General features: G+C 29.7%; 1 protein-coding gene and 1 long non-coding RNA gene across 2 annotated transcripts in view; both read right to left on the bottom strand.

Moving 5' to 3' along the window:
• LOC21387500 (probable peroxygenase 4) overlaps positions 1 to 10,621 on the bottom strand; it is a 24,126-nt gene that overhangs the window by 2,222 nt on the left and 11,283 nt on the right. The window lies entirely within an intron of this gene.
• Positions 8,657 to 9,849, bottom strand: LOC21387499. The gene is made up of 4 exons (XR_002903479.1): positions 9,707 to 9,849; positions 9,516 to 9,589; positions 9,263 to 9,409; positions 8,657 to 8,962 (listed from the first exon to the last, which is right to left on the bottom strand). It is a non-coding gene; the product is annotated as an uncharacterized LOC21387499 (long non-coding RNA).

Genomic DNA, 10,621 nt, shown 5'->3' with positions numbered 1-10,621 from the left:
TATATATATATATATATATTGCGAGGGAGAGGGACTGAATTATAACCAAAAATAGGAGGGACACAAAAAAACAAAAAAAAGTCCAACGTTTTAAGTACCACAATACTTGAGTTTTTTCATTTAAAATTGAACGCTGGGTTCATAGTATTAATTAACCAAGGCAGAGTCCCAGTCGCCACAATTAATCAAATTAAAGCCCGCTGCTAGAATAAAGGAGTAGGTAAGATTCGAAGTTTGATATTTCATGAAATGTCAAAATCCAAGAAAACGCATAAGCGAGTTATGCGTTTATTAGTTATGGATTCCAACGCCAAAAAGCAAAAAAAAAAAAAAAAAAAAAAAAATGCTATTGTTATCAATCCTTTCGATAACAATAGTGAGCTATACTGATTGCAATGCTGAAATATATAAGAAAACGCATTAAATAAAATGAAAAATCTCATGCAAAATCTAAACATCCTATTCATTTTATTATTTTAAAAAAATGCTATTGTTATCAGTCCTTTTTTGTGTTATTTCATTGATTAGCGAGCTATACTGATTGCAATGTTGAAATATTTAAGAAAACACATTAAATAAAATGAAAAATCTCATGCAAAATCCAAATATCCTATTCATTTTATTATTATTTTTTTAAAAAAAATGCTATTGTTATCAGTCCTTTTTTATGTTCTTTCATCGATTAGCGAGCTATACTAATTGCAATGCTCAAATATGTAAGAAAACGCAATTAAATAAAATGAAAAATCTCATGCAAAATCAAAACATCCTGTTCATTTTATTATGATTAATTAATCCAACGCTAAAAGAGAAACAAAAATTTTGCTATTGTTATCGGTCCTTTTCTATTATAAAGACAAGATAAAGATAACGATAACGATTGGCTTTTAACTAATATAACTCCCTTCTATTATTCAAATATCATGTGCCTTCTGTGTTTTGCATAATTAATTATTCTTTATAATTAAAGACTCATTTAATTCGCTGATTCGAATTGAGATGTGACTTTATGTAAGAATTTTTTATTATAGTAAAAAAAATTAAATATGACATCTTCTAAAATTTTTTTAATTGAAGGGTCTAAATTTTTTTTTCAAAGTACTCTTGAAAAACTAAACAATGAGAGAGAAAGAATAACCGAAAACATGTTACACGTGCACGCAATGACAAAAAGCACGGGCTCAAACTGATTCACAAATCCTTATGGGTAAAATGTCCGGAAGTTTGTTCCTACCCAAAAAAATTATAAGGAAATTTCCATGGTATCCACGACAAAAAGCTCATCATCACTGGAATTGGAATCATTACAGCAATCAATGGCTAATGCTATTCATCCTAACGTACATACGTAAAGGGTTTATATTTGAAAAGCGTGACATGTATTTATTCTATATAACAAGTTATAAATGTGTAGCATTAGTAAGGAATCAAGAAATTTCCTATTGTTATGTCTTTTTAATATATATGTCATAAAGATTTCGTCGCTTCTACATATTTGATGTATCAGAGTTTTTTGGACTGAAAAATTGATCTTTGTATGGGCAGAGCCAGCTTAGCTCTAGGGCAGCTGCATGCCCACTATTACCCCCTTCGTACTATTTCTTTCAATTTGCCCTCCATTTTTTTTAATCATAGTTCTTATGTAGATTTTTTTAGAAGTTTCTATTATATATTCTCAAAATTAAGCTGTAGAATAAACAAAACATAGGATTGAGTGAAAGAGCAAAAATTAGTTTGAAAATGGAGAGAAGAGAACGAAAAAAAGAAGTTTATTTATCGTTTTAAAGAAAGAGGCCGCACAATTTTGATCTGTCATTACGCATAAAAAAAATAATCAAGTATTTCACAAACATAACGTGATAATTCATAAAGTTTCACGATTAGCAAAAAAAAAAAAAAATATATATATATATATATAAAGTTTCATGATTCACGAAACTTTATTCCAATGTTTCCGGAAAATCTTATGATTTAGAAACACGTGTCAACGAACCCGAAAGTCATTTTGACAAACAACACAATGGTGTCGCTGTGTCTGAACGGCACGTGCAGTATCCTTATCCTTTTGAAACAAACACAATATTCTAGCCTCTTTGGCAGAAAATAAATAAATAAATAAATAAACTAGTGGTAGTAATGACTTGTTTTGTCAGTAGGAGTAATTACTCTAAAGTTGATAATATGAGTCACGACACGACAATACGATTTAAAAATGACATGAAATTCGTGGGTTAAGATTGAGAAAAAAGAAGTTCAGATCAAAATTGAATCGACCTGAAATTGACACGAAAAATACATGTCAATTTCGAGTTGGACCCGCTTAACTCGAACACAACATGAAACTCGTAGAAAACTAAAAAATACATATTTTTTCATTACATATTTTTTTATTTTATTATGAATTTGTGATATAATGATAGTTATACTCAAAATCTTTACGTGTCGTGTCAACCTGTAAAGTGGTCGTGTTTGTGTTGTGACTTTTAAAAAATTTCATGTCACGGATCGTGTTCAGGTTGACTGTAAATTTAGAAAGAAACGATCAAAACACGACACGAATACGATATGTGATACAAATTGACACCTTTAATTAGCCCATAGGAGTTGTCTGTTGTACGTACCTATGTATTTGCTAATATTTTACGATGTCGTTTTATCATTTCCAAAGTTTCATAGCAGAAACGACATGTAGTAGCCATGCTTTGGGGTCAATTCCGTCTAAAGTATTAACAGCTTTTGTTAATTCGAATCACAACTCAAGTTTTTATACAATATTTTTTTTATGAAAATTTAAATTCAACTTTTTTTACTATAGTATTTTTTTTATCATAAATTCACTTTTTAACTCAAACAGGTGAAATAAATGAGGCCTTAAGCCAAAGAAACCTTTTTAACAAGCGGTAATATGCCAAAAGCACCATAGTTAATAGTTTAGATGAATAAAAGCACAATTAGGCTTAAGTAGCATTATTTCCCGATCAGTAACTAAACTGGAAAGCGAAACTAGGATAGTTGAGAAGAAGAGAATCAATGATAAGACAATCCAAACAGAATAAGCAAACAGCTTATACTGAAAATAGTGATGATGACAATTTTTTTAATTGAAATGTTATTAAGAGTTTATTTTGTATTTTTTAAAAATACTGAAATTCTTTCAGAGTTTTTCTAAACCAACAAAGTTCATTCGTTTTTTTACGTATCACACAAAATTTATTTCTGAAATCAGATTTATGTAAAATTAGTTGTGCGAAAAAAACACAATTACTTTTTATAGAAGAAATAATGGGTGCGTTTGAAATTAGTTTCAAAATGATTTTATTGTCAATAAAAAGTAAAAATGAGATTGTTTTGAGAATCATTTTGAGACCGATTTTTAAATTGCTTTTGGCTGGTTTTTTAAGAGATTATTTTGAGTATAATAAAAAAGTGAAATCGTGTTTATTAAATTATATATTATAATATTATTGATAAGTACTAAAAAATGAAAACAAAAAAGTGAAAATAACTTTCAACTGTTTTTTAATTCTTTCACAAAAATTATTCCCACCGTTTTCATTTTTAAAATATTTACTAAACAAACGTCATTTTATTTTTATTTTTATTTTCATTTTTTACTTCTCAAAATACGTAAAAACCGTTTTCAAACGGTTCTAAACAGGCCCAATGATTCTCAAAAAGAATCCCAAGAATGGGTACCTTTGATTATAAGTTTTCCAACATTTGAGGGTAATAAACTTTGATTTCGACTAAAGTAGTTATTTTTCCTTAGACTCAACAAAATTGTACTAATCCTTAAAATCAAACACATATCACGCTTTTACATATACATTACCAAAAAATATTTTTGCATAAATAACTTTGACTGAATCTGACAATTAAAAGTGTATTTTTGTTATTTCAAAGAATGAACAGGAGAGAAATATCTCAACTTTCTAAAAACGCATATATATATATATATATATATTTAACTTGACTTTAAGGGAGAGTTGTAATAGAGAAAGAGAGATTAAACACATACAAGACGAGTTTTCTGGCTGAGACCCACATTGATGAAGATCGCAGCAATAGTTGACAAGGTAATTCCACATCCAATTGCGCGAAATCCTTTTATACGCATAAACCACAAGAAAAAAAAAATGAAAAAAAATAAAATAAAATAACATGAGATAAAATAAAAAACCATAAGATAATTTAAGAGCCTAAAAAGAAACCGAGACATAGTTTAGTTTTTTTTTTTTTTTCCTTCGTTTAAATTGCGTATATACGAGTAAAGAATTAATGGAAAAATTAACCTTGAAAAGTCTCCCAAGGGTAAACGACGCCGTCGTGATTCCGGTCGAAGAATGCAACATGCTTCTGCAAGACGTACTGTTCACTAGGCACGAATTTCCCAACATGATCTGTATTTTATGAACTTAATTTAAATTCATATCAAAATGATAAACTACTTGAAACAAAGAATTCATGGGTTTATTTTTATTTTTTTTTCCTTAAAATTGGTTGAAAATTGCTACGTACCGTTGGATGACACTGAAGAAGAAGCCATATAGTTTTGAAGGTAGGAAAATGAAAATTTTGTAAAAAGAGAGAGAGAAAGGTTTATTTCAGCCAAATTTTCCTTCCTCAAAATAGTAAAATATATTTTTAATTTCTTCTCAAACAAGTATCTTTTAATCCTTACTCGAAATGTAATACTATAGCTTACCGGTAACGGGTAAGCAATATTATAAGTTTCAGTTTTGTGTTGTCTTTCGTCTTAAATTGCATAGACGGCAATTAAGTTCAAAAAACAGGCATAAGGTACTTAAATAGTATATATATATTCATGTCATATCAAAGGAATAATATTAAATTTACTTATTTACTTTTAACAAATTATTATATAGTCAATGATTAATAATTATATAAAAGAATATTTTAGTTATTACATTCACAATATTATTATTTTTAATTTTAATAAACATAAAATAGGGAATAAGTTTGTTTCCCATTACATTATCTAATAATTAAGTAAACACTTAAAATAAAATAAATGACTTTTAATCCTGTTACTTTACTTTTTTTTCAATCTTATTACATTTTTCATTACATTCATTTACGATTTGACAAAGAAGCCCTCAATGTATTCCTTTTGTTGGCACCTTCCAATTTATAAACTTCCTTATATAGCATGTGCAATATCTATATTTTAGAAAAGAAGTTCAGTGTGGCTCCTTTTCTGCTAGTCATCTTCTAATTTTTTATAAATTCTTTTAAAAGCACTACTATCTGATAAAGTACATGTTTATCATAAACTAATAATTAGTGTTAGCTTTATCAAAAGGCCTCTAAATCAATACAATAACTTTTAAGTCGTCATATTATGGTTGTCACAGCTCAATATGGAATGTATCATACATTGTAAATGCCTCTTTTTTCGTCGAAAAAAAGGATTATGAAAACACCGTTTTGCTTTTGCGAGTTTGTTGACATGTATAGTAGTTGTTCAAATAAATATGAATGGAAAGGAAGCAATTTCCAACCATATACAATAAACTATACAAAAACTCTACAAGACAAATACGAGTATAAGGGGCTAGTGGTGGACTGGTACCTCAGAGTTGTGAGCGGGAGGAGAATATATGTTTGGTTCATAAATTCAGAATCATGATTCATAATTATTCTCGATTTACATGTATTTTTTTGAAAAAGAATACTGTAGCGAGTCACAAACCATGACACGAATTTACTAACTAAACGCATTTACGCGGTCAACTATTGCACGAGTGGGACTTGTTGATTCCTTTTAATTATAGGTACTGAATGAGGGCATAAGAACACCAACCATCCTCCTTTTTCATTCAGCAAAAAAAAAAAAAAAAATCCAATACGCTAATGATTTGTAAGTCCATAATATATATTTCATATTTCCGTGTCTTCCATAGAGGATTACTCGAATTTTCTACGAATTTGGATTTCCATCAAGTTAACGTTCTTATAAATTAGTGTTTATAATTATATTTAAATGATATAATCATACTCATATTTATTTTAAATTTGAAGTAACTATCACAATCCCTTAAGTTATTCGTCTAATTTTGACCATAACAAAATATAGGCACAAAAGTAAGTTCCGTTCCTTTTTTATATATTAGCAATAGATTAGTTTTTTAATGAAAAATTTAACAATTAGCTGTAATCCGCATGCATGCAACTCGTACTTTATTTATTTATTTTTATTTATTTTTCTCTTTTCAAGTGGTTGTCTTATAGCCAGATTCTAGTCTTCCAAGTATTCCTTAGCGTACCTGTCAAAGTCACCTAGCAATATATATCTTATTGGATTTTACACGCATGCATGTGTTCATCACTAAATTAATAAAACAAAAAAAATTTCGCAACATAAAATTCATGACCCGTTTAGTTTGTTGATTCAAATCTTTAATTCGAGTTGAGATATGACTTTATTTGAGAGCTTTTTACTGTAGTAAAAAAGTTAGATATAATTATTTTTAAGAGTTTTTTTCTGTAACAAAATTTAAATTTTAAACTCAAATCGGTAAAATAAACAGAGTCTAATTTCTTTGTTGCCGATTAAGCTTGACTTAACTAATAGCTTTCATAAATTAACCTTCCCTTTCCATTGGAACCTAAATATATGAAGAGTATACGGCAACCTAATCCAAACAAGTAAAAGAATGAAAGAACAAAACTTCAAAGCAAATAATTCTCAAATAATGGAAGAATATAATAATTGGGGGACAAGAAAGACGGATCAAGCAAGAGATGAGAAGAGAAGTGGGGATAATGCCTTCGCTTTACATTAACAACAGAGGAAATACAAAACTCAGAAGACTTGTGGGTGGGGATTGGGGAATGCGTTTTATACTCCTTTTTTTTTTTTTTTTTTTTTTAGAAAACAAATAATTAAAATGGCTCTCTCTTTTTTTTTTTTCAAAACAAATAATTAATTATGGCAGTACCTCACACGGTAAGCAATTACCAGTTTTGCGAAATAATTTTTCAAGTTCGACAGTTTGGCAAATCATGTGCACAGTTTGAACATTTAATTAGGCCAAAACAACAACATTATTTTTTGTATTGATGATGTCAAGAGAAATATTGCTACGTATCATGGAATATCACTAATTCTTTAACCAATCTTATTTTATTTTCTAGATTTGGTTTGAATTCGTGTTATAACCTTGTTTGAATTTCTAACAATATTTTAGTTAATGAATAAGATAATAATGGTTATAATTCAGTTATCAAGTTTGAGTTTCAAACAATATGTTTCATTCACTCATGGCGTTCAAAGAACGACAAATAATAGACCTTCTTCTTCTTCTTCTTCTTCTTCTTCTTCTTCTTCTCGGCAAGAAAACTGATCAGCCCACCCAGTTTGGTATCGGGGAAATTTTTCAAGAAATGCATTAAAAATATAACCCTATTTTATTTCTGTCATTAATTTTAAATTTATCATTTTTGCTATTAATATTTTGGTAGGATGCCTTTCATATTCTACGAAGGTATTTTTTTCTTGACACTAAGAATACATTTCATATTCTACTAGAATATGTTCTAATAACATAAACAATAAGATTTGATGTTATATTTATTTTTAAAATTTAAAATGTTTATTAGGAATACTATTGTTTTTGATAATATATTAGGAATATAATAATTAGAATGAAAAATAAGTTAATGAATCGGTGTTTATATATTTAGTACTTCAATAAATTGGGTGTGCGGATTATTTCTCACAATCGATCAATGTCGTCAGTTTTTTAGCCAAAACGGAAAAAAAAATAATGTTATGGAGTGCAACTTAACTTACGTATACAAGATCTATAATAAGAAAAAAAAAATTAATGAGACTAAATTTAATGTGAATTCTAGTTAGTCGAACTGTTCTTATATTTTTTCTTGGAAAAAAGTAAATTTTAAGGGTTTGGGGCCTTACAAGTTACAAATTATGTGTAGATATATTTTATTATTATTTGAGAAAATTACTGAACTTACTTTTAAGAGTGTACAGGTTTGGAACTCTAGATTTTTATCTCTTACTTTTAATTAAATACCCTTTTGCTAATGTAATTGTTTGATTAAAAAAGTATTAATTAAGAATAAAGGATAAAAATCTAAATCCATGCATTTTAAAGGATTCTTGTCCCATTTGCCTTTTATATTTATGTGGTATATATATAGGAATGACAATATTCCCCACGGGACAAGGTCCTGCCATGGGGCGAGGCTAAGAGACAATTCTCAAGGATGGGGATGGTGACAAAATTTAGTCCCCGAATCATAACGGGGTGGGGACAAGAGGAATACTCCCCCACCCGGCCTCAATTCCAAGAAATATCAACATCAGTAGCAGACTAAAAACGCTATTAATCACTAGTAATAGCATTTTTTAGAGTGCTAGGACAGTGGGCGCTATAATAGGTCCTAAGAAAACATAACGTTTCAAAAGAGCTATAGAAAGCGCTATAAAATTGAAGTATTATAGCGTTTAAGACAAGTTATTTTCATCCTCTTACAGCTCTTTAATATAACTACGATATAGATTAATAACTTTTTTTCCTTGTTATGTTCACACTGTTGTAACTTTTTAAAATTATTATTGATATCCTTTTGAATTCATTCAAATAAATGGTAATTCCGAGATATGTGATATATCTAAATAGGAACATTCAAATTAAAACATAAAAACATTCAACATATCAACTGTTATCAGTATCTACCAAGCTAGCAATACAATTACGTCTACAACATAATTCATACAATGTCCAAAACCTTAACATTCAAAACAAGGAAAACAGAAACTAGATATATCAAAGTATCCAAAATGTGCTCTATTTAACTGAGACTTGCTCGAACTACTTCAACACGCATTATATCAAAGAATGATGGTGGGAAAAATCTCCTCGACAAAATGTTCCAACAAAATGTCATCTCCTCCAGCAAAGCAACTATTGACCTGTAAGAAATAGCAAAAGCCAACAAAATAACAAATGAACACATGCAAAATCAAAAATTCAAAAAAAATAAAGTTTCCAAGCAACTAGTAGAAGGTAAGAGAGTCAAATCCATAAACACATAAAAAAAAATATATATTAGAATTCATAAAACGAAGGACACACTAATTAAAGCATCTCACAACCAAGACAGACAAACGCAGGTTTAAGATGATAAACATTATGCAAATTATAAGCATCATTTCACTGAACATCATAGATATAGATTTACCAAGACAGACAAAAATTATTTAAAGACAAACCTGAAGTCTTGCCCGGAAGTCTTGTCTTCCACCATTTAACCTGTAAATAAAGCATTAAGTATCTGTAAGGAGATGCAAGTTATAGATACATACCTGCTGCAGGAAGGCAGAATTATTGGAGCCTAAATAGCAAGAATCTATAGGAACCTGAAAAGGAGAAAATTTGTGACACTTTGAACATTCATTTTGAACTTAAAAACCATCAATCAAACACAGCCATAAGACGGGAAAAAATAAGCAAAGTTTTACTCACATCATCAAGAGACGGATCCCAAAATTAATGGAAAAGCCACCAAGGAAAAACAAGGTTGTAATCAACCTCCACACCTACAATTAAGAGTGAAATCAGAAGAGAGTTTTACTCATAGTAATAAGAAAACTTAGTGAATAAACATGCAATGTCTTGATTAAGCAACAAAATACATAATTAACGCCTATCCATACCTGAAAACGATGAAATACATATGGGTAATACAAGGCAAGATCTAACTTATCATAAAGTCCCAGTTGATAGCCCACAGTTGTCAACAAGCACAAGGTCCCATAAGCCTTATGGGCGGCAGTGACTTGTAGTACCTGGACGAAAGAAACAGTAAAGGATTGAAAATTAAAATATAAAAATAGCCACAGAACATTACACTCACAGGTGACGGGATAAATAATAATGAACACAGGATAGAACAGAATGAAGAAATTTGTTCTTTATTAGATATCCTGCTACTGTTTTTATAAGTACTATTGTTTTTACCTCTTCAGAATAGCACAAAAGAGATAATGAGATCAGATGGAACTGATAGATGTATCACACTTGTTTCTCAAATTGATGCCTCACACCAAGTCCAAGGCGTTACGGATTAAAGCCCTAACCTTTACTATCAACACAATAATATGAAAGAAAAAGCAAATAATAACACAATATCCCCCCTCGTTTCAAAAGCTACACCCACCACCAGCCGCCACAGAATTAAGAATAAGATTACAACTTACAAGAGCATCACACAACTCAAGCCTCTCAAACTCTGTTTTTTCCCCCCAACCTCTCATATCCAAAATCAGAACCCCATGACGGCAACTGAAAATATAAGTGAAAAATCTAGAATAACCTTAAGCTACACATACTTTGGGCCAAGGCAGTAATTAGGCTACACACACCGCACAATGCAGCACGTAAACTAATTTTTTCCTCTTTTATTTTGGAGTCTATACTCGATGAAAACTCGAGTAGTGAACCAGATATATATACAATGAACTAGACAACTATTTACTCCTCAATGTATAATCATTCTATCTAGAGCCTAAAGAGCAAAAGTTTTCCGCCAAAACGAAGAATTTTCAATACCATATAACTCAATGCAACCA

The sequence above is a fragment of the Morus notabilis genome, unplaced genomic scaffold (assembly GCF_000414095.1).
Source record: "Morus notabilis unplaced genomic scaffold, ASM41409v2 Scaffold816, whole genome shotgun sequence".
In the NCBI taxonomy this organism is placed as follows: domain Eukaryota; kingdom Viridiplantae; phylum Streptophyta; class Magnoliopsida; order Rosales; family Moraceae; genus Morus; species Morus notabilis.
The sequence above is the reverse complement of the archived record's forward strand: the minus strand, read 5'-3'. Positions and strand labels throughout refer to the sequence as shown.